Genomic DNA, 12,884 nt, shown 5'->3' with positions numbered 1-12,884 from the left:
GTCCAGTGCACGAAACAAGATAAAATCTTTGTTGTTGTTGTATCAAAGAGGAAATTGAACAAATCAGCCATCATGGAATAAGAATGCAAGATATCCATTTCTCAATTAAAAAGATTTAACTAAAATTGTTGTTAGTTGTATCCTTTTGTTATCATTTATGGTTTCAGAGTTTATTAGCCTAGAAAGTTAGTTCCCTTTTCGATTATTTGTCACTGTGCTAAAATTTCTATTGAGCTAATACAAGAGACACACATACTGATTATCCTCTTGTTTTAGAAGAAAATAACAGTTTTTGAAATAATAACTATCTTATTAAGAGCATGATTAAGTTCTATGGATATTCTTGAATATTATAGTTTATTTAAAAATTTTTGTGATAACTGTTTTATTAAGAGTATGATTAAGTCCTATAGACATTCTTGAATATTATAGTTTGTTTACAAATTTTTGTATGGGTTTGAGTCTTTTAAAAATGGCCTCAATTCCTTGTTATTAATCATAATAACATTTCTTCTTTATGAGTTTTTATTCTGTATGAGAGATCATTTATTTCATTGTGTGAGATTGTTTAGCCTCGTAACTGCAACAAGTGGTAGTAGATCTCAATGTGAGTTTTGATTTGCCTCCATGGCACACCAATATATAAGTATTACATAAATTAATACATAAATCCATGATCAAATTTCAACATGCTCACATCCTTCATACTATTATGGGTTTAATACATCATATGGTGATCAATCAATAAGAGATCCAAGACCTACTTCTATCCATATTTTGTACCACCTCCTATTTTAGTGCACTTATCAATTGAGATACATATTAAATATATAAATTAAAAAGACAATCCGGTGCATGAAGCTCTCACCAGTGCAAGGTTCCAAGGGTCGAACTACATTGGATATATTGTACGCAGTCTTACCTTGCATTTTGCAAGAGGCTGTTTCTGCGACTCGAACTCATGACCTCAAAGTCACATGGCAACAACTTTACCGTTGAACCAAGGTTCACCTTCTGTATTAATATATAGATTAGCCAATTTAAGACACTAAAAGTCTTGACAGCATGTATTGAGCGATGCAAAACTTACTATGAATGAAATTTTATTTCCACAAGGTAAGTATGAGTTAACAAAGAAGATATATGCAGTGTTGGCTCAACTCTCCTTATAAGGTAACAAAAACTCTCAACTTACATCTCCAAAGAGAAAAACTAAATTATAAAAGTCCAGCTTACTTATTCAGAAGATCCACTTAGCATTACTGTTGCACAGCATAGACAACTTTCAAATAAAATAGTTGGAAATTAATGTTAATTGGTATCAAGAAATGAAACATTATATGCTATCAACACTCATGACCCACAAATAAGATTGCCTGATAAAAGGAACACATATCTAGATGAAGGTATTATGGGCATTATGACGAATACTAGATATCCTATTTGGAGGATATTTAATGAGTACTTAGTGATATCAGGAGAGAATCCAAAAATAAATGAAGATTTTGGATTTGGAGTAATAACCAAAGAGGATAGTAGAATTTTTGTATTTTATTGAACTTATTTGAAACTAGATGTGCTATCAACTATGCAAAGATGCTGAGTACTAGAACATGGTGAAATAATAAAAATGTCTGACAACATACCTTTGTGCTTATAGCTATTTTGCACCTGGATGATTTCTTATACTCAGCCCACCTCAAAGAGAAAACCTCTAAATTCTGGAAGAGCTAAAGTGTTTTAAACTAATATTTAATATTAAAAAAAACTAGGCAAATAAAAGTGAATAAATTAAAGTTATGATCAATGCTCTATTTTGGGCTACTAATGCAATTGTCACAACTGGTACACATGCAGTGCAGTCTACCTTGCAGGACTAAGGATTCGATTCTTTGGATGGAATATATGAGAGAAAAGAGGGAAAGGATCACAAAAATATATATAAATAATAGAGATTCTATCCCTATGTAATTTTGTGATATTTTCCCTCACATATTTCATCCAAGTAATTGGACCCTAAATGCCCTTATCACAAAAGAACCTGAAAGAAATCAGTTCATGCATACCCTGAACCACCAGCAATGCTGTATCTTAGAGAAATTATCAAAAGTCCTGTATAGTAATTTTGTACTGCAAATATCCTTGTGTTGAGTACTCTCAGATATCTGATATGACATAATCGTAGACCAATTTGACAATTCCATAACATTACAGCATATCCATGCAGCAATATTTGATCATTTTTCCATTCAAGGATCCTGGATCATGCACTTGCACATCCTATATCTAATAAAACAAATACCAAGCAGCATGATATATGTTGAAGTCCCAGTTCTAGATGTATAGGCTATTGGTTTATCATTATCTTAAGTTTTATCTACATAAAAAAAGCATTTTTGTAGCACTACTTCAGTGTAGAACTAGGATGGTAGAGTACATACCTCAATGAAAATAACTGACCAGAAACTGAATAAACATAACTTCATTGTGGCATAACCATCAACCTCTGAAATTGCTTCTAAGAAAGTAAAATATAGCTTACAAGAAGGAATAATATCATGCTTATGCATGCCACCATAGGCAAACAAGAATGTACCATAACACCAAACATATGTTGAAACTTATTCTATCTTGTACTCACTTTGTTTTATGTGTTTTCTGTTTTGTTGCTCAAAAATTGTCTTCTCTCCTCCTAGATAACTTAACAATATTAGCTTGAATGTGTGGGTGAATGATATGCATCCTGTCATTCTAGAAATAATCAATGCGTTTAATCATAAATGTTAATCATTTCTCGTAAGTGTGCCTGGTAATAAAATGATAGGTTAATAGTCAATGTTTAGATAGTTCATATTTCAAGAAGTGGTCTACAGTTGGTGCAGAGACACAAACATCTGCTCGTCAGCATGGTTTCATCACATTGCATAGGCATATATGCAGTCTCATTAATTGATGGAATCAACTATGCTGCTGTATATAATTTGGATTCTGATAAGCTTAGGCGAAACCACTATGTAACTATTTATTTAACCAGGCCAAGTACATCCCTCCTTTAACTACTAAAAGGCAGGCAAATGTAATTCATCATTCACTTCCATCCTACAAGAAATAGTGGAGAATATAACTATGGCAAATAACAAACAGATATGACTACTATCTTTTCATCTCATAGCAGCATAATATAGTGAATATAGTGGATAGATGACAGACATCAAACCATTTTTCTGTCTACCTTTCTAGATTTTCCTCCTCCTTAATCCTTCATTACACTTCTGGAATGCCCCGCTCATAAAGCTTCCACTTCATACCCTGCCCTTTTTTACTTCGTGTTGTTATTTAAGGTTAAGAGTGACAATATCTACGAATGGTTAGGGATCTATGATGCTTAAATAGGTACTGTGGGATACCTAGTCGTATGGCTATGGTTTAGATAGAATTAGTTATTTTTAAGAGTGCACATATAAACATATGTAATTATCCTTTATGAAATAATCCGACCAATATTTCATACATAAATTTCTGTTTCAGTGATGTGTGACTATTATATTTTTGTTTCAATATTGCTGTGTCTCCTTATGTTTTTCCTATGTGAGTTTCTCTAGTTCATGTAACAAACTCACATACATAGTATCTATGGTCCTGCTTGAAGTGTTAGATCAAAATTTGATAAAATTAGTTATCTGGATGGAGTAAGTCACATTAAGAGTGTTTATGTTGATTCAACAAACATATATAATTATCATTTATGAAATAATCCAACCCAATATTTCCTTATTTTCTACATACATATATGAATGATAGTGTTACTTTAAATACAGGTATTTGGTAACTGAATCATACTTACCTGTCCAATATACATTTTATATGAAGGTGGAATGTCATTGTGAATGTTGGAACTTGGGAAGAATAAAATATGGTGACTAGAAAGGACATAAGTTCTTGACAAAGAGTTTCTTTGATGATAAACTTCACTAAATCAAAACAACAGCAGTGCATACCATGCATACAAAGTCGGAATGACCGTCAATGTTTGGAACTTGGAAAGAATAATACAGATATGGTAAGTAGACAACAAATATGAGCTCTCAACATGCATTTCCTTCAAGATAACACTCCCCATAAATGACGTCAGTATATACTATGTACATTGATTGGCCTCATCACCACACTTTGCTGTGAACAATAGCAGGAGAATGCTCTAATAAATACCCAGCTAATCGAAAAAAGAAGAGTCTGAGCAGCTACTCTATTCTGAAGGCTCACTAGATTATGATTATTGACTATATTGTCTGGCAGAACCATGGGAATTGTCAAATACCTCCAAGAACCATTTTCAAGATCATTTAAATTACATGTCAAGAACATTACGACTGCACAAGTTTAAATTTCAAACTTCTATCAGTAAACTTCTGTAACAAACCTCATTTACATTGTACAGTATGTCACCTCTACAGAAACAAAGAAGACAAAACAACCTTCTATATGAAGCAAGTCCAAGCAGACATCATGTGGTGGCTCACATGATAGCCAAATAGGATACTTCCTAATGGACTGCAGCACCCAGAAAAAAATTACGCAATATTACATAATAATATTATGGCGGCCTGTTGCGCTGAGTTATAAACAATTAGCTATAGACTCCAGAAGACAGCTTTTACAAGACAAGTCTCCATTTCTTCAAGTTCACCTGGTCTTGTTATGCCCTTCCACTGCCCTGTTAATGATTCTTGTATGTTGATTCTTACAGCAGTCGAACAGAAGAATGTATAAATCATGACAACTACATGAAGAACCTCAACATTTATTGCCATTCCACTGTCATGGCCTACAAGCCAGCCAAAATTGGTTCATCCAGGACAAGTCATATAGTTGACCTAAAGATATGCTAAGAGAGACCTGAAAGTTTTATGCTTTAGCCATTGACTCCAGCTATGCTATACAAGCATATACATGTGAAGAATCAGATAGATCCAAGGCCTGAATTACTGAAACAAGTCAGTAGACAGATATGAAAGTTGTTTCTCCTTCAGATTTTACAAAGAATTATGAAGACAACCAGAGGAAATTAACCTCAAAACCATCTTTATTGCAGCAGCATCACATGATTTTTGTAATGATCCATGACTATCATCATTGATGCAATTGACCTCATCTATGCCAAATGTTTGTGAGTCAAGATAGACAAGCTATCTACAGGATTCTATAGTGCAAACCTGACTTAAATCCTGTTCTAGACATAATAGTTGAAGGACCAATCAAATATTGTTTCAAATAGAACCCCTGCTGTCTGTACATCACACATCTCAGAGGGATAGAAATCCAAAACCCAGGTTCAACAATGTAAAGCCTCAAAACCTTATCTGCTCATGGTAGAAAGTGACGACGAGAATTGACATATCCTCTTCTTCATGACCCACTAAGGTCAACAATGTGCCTGCAATAGCAGTGATAGTTCAGTTGAAAATGGTCAGAATGTTACTTGGTAACCCAACCCAATGAGGTTAACCTAAGAACTACAATTGAGGATAAATCTCTCTTCAAACAAACTATTAATCTAAGATGTCTAGGATTTAGGATTAGCTACTCCAGAATTACTGATTTTAACAGAAAGAAGATACTATACCATTGAAGAACCCATCAAGATAAGCTAACAGACTTTACCTGTTTACCCAACAATATCTTTGATGTTCAGCATTCAAACCACCGACTGCCACATTCTGCATAACAAGTATTTTTTGTACAAACTAGTGCCACAGCAGCTTATGCGTGAATTGACCGATAAATTGCAAATTAGTCGAGCATCAACCAATCTGTAGAGTTTTGTGAAGCCTCATGTGTCCAACAGACATCAGAATAACCTCAAGAGATTCATCACTTGGTTGAGTGAATAAACTAGGGATTATTTGTTGATAGTTCTCAATATTCAGTTCTAATAAATCTCAAAACATTTCTGTCAAGCATGTACTTATAAAGCTAAAGATGGCAATCCACAATCTCTGTCCATAGAAGGTTTAATTGCATCTGTTACAACCATAACTATGCAGTTTAATCACATCATACAATAGACACATACATGATTAAATTGATTGAAGTAGAAATCATTGAAATAGTAGATGGTTCTTTTTCATATTTAGTTTGTACAAGAATAAGAATGTTCCCATGACAATGGATAATATTAAGACAGTCAATCCAAGTGCCCTACAAATTAATAGTTGGAGAGAGAAGCCCTTTTTGGATTAAACCAAATTAAACAATTATAAAACTTATCCACATTCATCAAACCTATGAGCCTCAGTTTTAAGCAAGGTTTAAAATATCGAGTTGTGCCGAGGTTTCGGTCCCGGACTGGAACGATACAGTTTCGATACCGTATCGTACCATGTCGGTATAGTTTCGGTATTTTTAAAATATAAAATATATCAACTAAAATAAAAAAATTTAATCTAAATATTTAAAAATAAAAATAAAATATTTTTAAAAAATAATAAGATAATTTTACGGATTTTAATAAAGTCTATTTAAATCATCCCCAACTATAACTAGGAATTGATTATTAAAATCTTATTAAACTTAAGTTTAAAAAAAACAAAAACAAAAGGAACCACAACTGCCACGCATGCGGAGGCGTCTCCTCCGGTGGCATCGTCGAGGCCGTGCGACGGCTCCTGACCGAAACGCCTGTGTCGGTGCTATGCTGGTGCCGGTCCGTCGATGGAACGAAATTTTTCACCGGTATCGCATGATATGGCTCGAGATTTCAATCCATGGTTTTACGTCTAGTTCCTTGTCGGTCAGCACAAGCAAAATATTTCATTTTGCCCACCGGTCGACACACGAAATAGTTGGCACTTGTGAGTCAGAGCACCTTCGCATGCATGACACAACCCTCTCCTCCCCCTTTAAACACCAACACTAGCTGCTCTCTCCCCTTCTCCACATGAGCACCTTTGCACGTCAACCATCGCACTAATGCATTCAACATAGCATTGCAATCTCTAGAATAGTTGTCTCACAAGCACTTGCATTGACTCCTCTCTCTGCATTAATCCTCTGCGTCCAAGCCATGCAAAAATTCTAGCTCCTCCCTCTACATGTTGGCCCAGGTAAGTCCTTTCCTACTCTTCTTCCTCTTCCTCCAACAACATTGACACTTGCACTCTTCTCCTTCCCCTTACCCTCCTTCAACACACTGCAAGCACTTATACCGCAGACACTATCTTGAACTAGTTGGAGCCTGAAACTTGGCTCAGCTCTTGCTTGGTTTTATGAGTTTACCAGAAATGTCAATTCATGTTTTAGAATTCATGTTTTACAAGAGAATCTGTGTAAGTTCCAAATGTTTTTGCAAAAGAAAATAAATAGGTGTCCTTGTTGTTTTCCATGAGAATACATGTCATATACAACTTTTATGGATTGATCATTTCTATTTTGATATTGTAGCCCAAGAATGTTATTAACAATAGTAAGCCATAACATTATTTTTTAAACAATAGTAAATAACCTTACCTAGGGATACAATTTGTATGCTTTTATGAAAAAAGCAAATTTCCTACTTCCTCTCAACGAGAAAAAAAAATACTATGTTAACATAGACAAACACACTTTTACTGACTCAGCTTAAATAACCAGTTGTCAGGACTCAAGGGATGGCACAATTTGTATGACTTTATGGAAAAAGCAAATTGCCTACTTCCTCTCAACAAGAAAAAAAAAATACTATGTTAACATAGACAATCACACTTTTACTGTCTCAGTTTAAATAACCAGTTGTCGGGACTCTAGGGATGGTGCTAGAATATTGTCTTCATAATCAAGCTGTGTTTGTCCCAACAATTGAATTGGCTACATGTTCATAGATTTGCACAACAAGCTACCTAGGTCTGATGCTGCTAGAATGTATCCCCTAAAATTCCATCAATGCCCATACGATACATCAAGATCCTAAAAAATACAATTTTTGAATGTATCACATTCTAGGACATAAATCTGATAAAGGGTACTTAAATACATTTTTAAAATAAAAAATAACTTAAATTCTCAATTTACTGTGTCAATAACATGTATTGATGCATTCCAATATTACTACTGGAAATGAATGACTAATTTCTGGACTTGAGTTTCTAGTGAAGAAACTGTCGAGTAAATTGAAAAAAAATATCTACAAAGGTATCCAAATCCAGAAAGGTGGGTGTGGTGTAAGGTGCCAAAGGAAATAATACTGTTTTAAATGGAACTTATGAAACAATGGCAATTGAGATAATTTTTAGCATAGCACAAAAGTTTGGAACAGCATGTGAAAGTTTAGCGTAGTTCAAAGTTCTTCCTTTGAAGACTCCGGAGGGGTTGCCTCTCAGACGCTTAACAAAATTCAACTCAACTACGGAGCAAGATTGTAGAGGATGTGATGTAGGAGGATCCGAAAATTTTTATTACTATTTTTGATAATTTTTATTTTTTGATAATTTTTGAATTTTTTGTCTTTACTATTTAGAGTATTTTTTTGATAATTTCTATCTTTTTATTTTACGATTTTGATTCTATTTAGGATTTTTTGGATTCCGACTCCATTAAAAATTTTTTCCTTTCTTTGCATCTTAGAGTTTTAGGTCCATTTAAATAATTATTTAGTTGATGTTTGGGATCAAATTGTTGATGAATAATTTTCGATAGTGTCGTTTATTTCCCAATTTCTGGTATTCTTCCAAATCAAAAAGTTTTAGAAGATTATTTTCGGCATTCACAGTCGATCAACAGAATCAATATTGTCTGCGGGATAATCACTATTCCGTTTGACGTCAATTGGTATTAGAGCTCTTAGATCCCATGGATGGTCATCGTGGTCGTGGTCGTGGTCGTGGTCGTGGTTGCGATCGTGATTGTGATAGGAAGGTTGCGGCTAAAGAAATCTTGCACCGTGATCATAGCACTTGAGACGAGATATTTGAAGATCTATAGAAATACGTTGCAAAGTTATCCTAGCGTCTAACGACATAGGATCTTGAAGATCGTAAGGGATGTGATTGAGGTTGTGAAAGGCAGGTTTCGACTGAAGAAGTTTCACACTATGATTGTAGTACCCGAGATCTTAAAGATCGTAAGTTTTTTTATTTTAATTTGAATAAAATTTTTCTTTAGAAAGATATGAACGATAAGATCGAAATAGTTGGTGATCAAATTTATGATGATGATGAAGTAAATGGAGTTGTCGATGAAGTTAGTGATGGTGTGTTGCAAGTTTCCTCGATGGAGGCACTATTGGCGGAAAAGAGTTCCCATATTTGAGTTCTGTTCAAAACGATGAGAAAGAAAATTTTAGATGGTGGATTATCTGAGGATGTAATGCGTATCATATCGGAGAACAGTACGAAGGAGAAGTTTCTTGAAGATGAGGAAGAATCTAAACATGTGAATTTTCAATTAAGGATACAAAAGTCCAACAGCTGCTAGTAGATTTTACTAATTTGGTGTCAAATGATTTTCTTCCTGGGCGACCACCTGATATTACTTTAAACTCGAGGTAAATTTTTTCAACCCGGGGCAAATGATGCAAGATCCAAAAATTTTTATTATTATTTTTGATAGTTTTAATTTTTTGGTAATTTTTGAATTTTTTAGTATTTAGAGTATTTTTGATAATTTCTATCTTTTGTATTTTATGATTTCGAGTCTGTTTAGAATTTTTAAGATTCAGAGTCCGTTATGATTTTTTCCCTTTCTATTAGGATTTTTCCTTTCTTTACATCTTAGGATTTTAGATTTATTTAAACAATTATTTAGTTGATGTTTAGGATTAAATTGTTGATGAATAATATTTTTCAACAATGCCATTTATTTCCCTATCTCTTGGTATCATTCAAAATTAATAAGTTTTAGAAGATTATTTTCGACATTCGCAGTCAATTAATAGAATCAATACTGCCTGCAGGATAATTGCTATCCTGCCAAACGTCAGAATACAAATCGTATTTATACTGATACTCTGATTAAGCTGACTTTAGGCAAATACTGGCGTTTGTTGGAACTGGGAAAGGCATAAAAAGTTTGAGTACCTGAATACTTGGGACATAGCTTGAAGGAGAGTAGGAGACGTAACAAATGATGCAAGTGTTGAAGAGATTGTCTCTTATGTCTAATTTCCTGGGGAATTATGGAAGCTTAATAATGGGATATGTTAAACAAATGCAGTAGCCTTCAAAGATATTGATCAATTCTATTTCTTAAACATGAGACCTTTATTATTACAGAACAGAAATAAATTGCTTTCGCATGAAAATAGCCATGACATTGGAACACTGCATAAATTGTGATGCTTCCTGGTCTTCTAACACAGGATTCTATGGGGTTGATTTCTGCACTTATAAGGAACTATATGGAGCTTTGTTAGCAATAGATTTTAAAGACGATAGAGGTTTACTCTTGTAGATTTTGAGGTATGAACTACGCATCAAGGTTTCAAGTTTCCAATAGGACTGAGTTTATGCAGGGAAGGGACAACAGAAGAAAAATCACTAGGGGATAAGCTTCTCCAGGCACTAGTCACCGTTTCCAACTATTTCCGTGGGCAGAAATGGCAGGATAGAAGGGAGTGGATGAGAGAAAACATTCTTCTTCCCAAAACAACAGAAATGTTAGTATTCACACATTTCATTCTCAGTAAGGACCTAAAATTTCTTTTAGAGAAAAACCATATATATTTTGTATTTTAAGGATTAATTTTAGAGAGTTTAAAACTTTCCTCCTATTTCTACCGTACAAGGAATCACAAACTAAGGAAATCTTTCCATATCCATTTTCCTAACTTCTCTCCCTAGTTTTCTCTATTCCCGATAGAAGCCTGACCCTTAAGCTTGGATATTCTTAAAGTTTTTTGCATTTGTAAAACATCATAGCTGGCAACACATCAAAAGAGAAAAGAATATAATCTCTGTGGATGGGTACAGAACATTATAATTCTACAAGAAGAATCAACCAGAGGATGACAAAAAGAGAGAAAGAGAGATGGACCAAAGAGAGAATGAAACCCATAATCAGCAAACATTCTAAAGGGAAATCAGTTGAAAGTCATATTCAAAGGAATCCTGGAATAAAAAAATTGAATGTAAGGAACATAGTTCCAAAACAAGAAAAGGATTGATAAACTATTCTCCTTCCTTGGACTTATCAGTACGGATAATTCCCTTAATTAATTTTCTCAAATTACTTGCTGTCAACATATACCCTCCTTCCATGAATGATGAGTCAGTCAACACTGTTGTGACACGACAAAAGCCGATACGTAAAAGCTTTGGCAAGATAGACTCTTATGCCAACAATCCTAGGACATAGATGCCAAACTTCTTAACATTTTTCTTAAGTATTCAGATAAACAGAACATGAATGTACTTTAATTTACTAACACTACAGGTAGTTCTAACCTGGAAAAATACGGAAATGCAGCGACATCAAAATCTTCTTCTGTCTTTTAATTAATAATATAAGACATCAAAATTTCATAAACGGATTAATGGACTTCCCAGCCCCAGAAACAACTGGAAATTCCGGCATGAAAATGAAATACTAACGATCCATATAAATCCCTAACAAATTAGGGCTTCCCTTTATTCAATAATCCAGATTCATACGATACTAAATATTCAACACACGAAAATCATAAACTAGCAACCAAAAGGAAATAAGGAGGGCAAAGATCTCATCCGCGGCGAGCGAATTAAATTCTTTCGGTTACCAGTAAACAAAATAAATCAACACAGATTAGGAAAAACAATCGATAAACTACAGAATCAATTCAAAAGGGAAAAAAACGTAGGAAAAAAAATTACCGAGTGGGTTTGATTAACGAACGACAAAATATAGGTCGGGTGACGAATCGACGATCTCTTTTGTGCGCGCGACGAAGCGTCGATCGGATCAGCGCGCGTCGAGAAGAGGAAGCGATTGGAGAGGAGAGGAATCGATTAAATTGGGGAGAGAAAGAGAGGAATCGTTTCTTCCACGCCTTCCGCAAGTTCCTTCTGCGCTGTTCCTTCCCCCTTCGTCTTTGTCTATATACAGCGAACCCGTCGCTGCCAGGAAGGCAACGAAAACACGTGGCAAGGCAAAAAGGTTAAGATTTCGAAGACACGTGGGAAATTTTAATTAAATTTATTTAAATTGGGAAGATCAATTTAAATTGATGGTTATAAAAAGAGATGCCTAACCATACCGCATGTTCGACCGGTCGACCAGGTCCGGGCTAGGCCGGACTTGGGTTCAGTGCTTGGCTAACGAGTGTGACTCGATAAGAGCCGAGCAGTGATCTGATTGAACCAGGACTTGGACTTGACTTGCAACGGGCATAGTTGTAAAGCATCTTTATCGTTTTAAATGGATTTGTGTCTCTTATCGAGGTCTAATTAATCCGAATACTTTTCGGCATTTGCTCAAAAGACGTATCTCGATTTTAAAATGTTTCAAAGGATGTGGCATGCTCTTATAATATTTCAAAGGGCATATTTCTTTTTAAAAATACTTTTTTTCTTATATATATAATTCAAAAGTTGGCAAAACAAAACAGATTTTTTTACTGTTTTTGGACTTTGAAAAGAGAGGAACGGAATATATATATATAATTGCTATGCTGCGCGACGAAGAATCTGTGACCCATGCGTGACACGCGCGACCCATTGCCGCTGCCGCTACCCTCGCCGTGTCGTCCGACCACCGCCTCGCCCACGATCGATGCGTCACTCGCTGGCGCTTCGACCGACGTCGGATTCTGGTCGGATAGTGATCGAAATCCAGCGAATTTGGTCGGAAACAGTCGTCCCCCACTGCGCGACCACTATCGACGATGATCGGGTCAGATTCTAATCGAAGCGCTGCCATTGCCGACCCTGTTTCCGATC

The 12,884-nt window shown here is 35.1% G+C and overlaps 1 protein-coding gene across 2 annotated transcripts in view; it reads right to left on the bottom strand.

The window, feature by feature from the left end:
- The window catches only part of LOC141831490 (uncharacterized), a 22,978-nt gene extending 10,911 nt beyond the window's left edge, over positions 1–12,067 (bottom strand). The window contains exons 1-2 of one of the 2 annotated variants that reach the window (XR_012602074.1): positions 11,820–12,067; positions 4,316–5,434 (exon numbers count right to left, since the gene is read on the bottom strand). The gene's annotated coding sequence lies outside the window, so the exon portion shown is untranslated. Of the gene's footprint in view, positions 1–4,315; positions 5,435–11,819 lie in introns of those variants that run through there. The other variant, XM_074718857.1, reaches the window with a different exon arrangement.
- Between the last annotated feature and the right edge of the window lie 817 nt (positions 12,068–12,884).

This window comes from Curcuma longa, chromosome 7 (genome assembly GCF_044706935.1).
Source record: "Curcuma longa cultivar G26 ecotype Majalengka, Jawa Barat chromosome 7, ITB_CL_G26_1.1, whole genome shotgun sequence".
Lineage (NCBI taxonomy): Eukaryota > Viridiplantae > Streptophyta > Magnoliopsida > Zingiberales > Zingiberaceae > Curcuma > Curcuma longa.
Note: the sequence above shows the minus strand (reverse complement) of the source record. Positions and strands in the feature narration are given on the sequence as shown.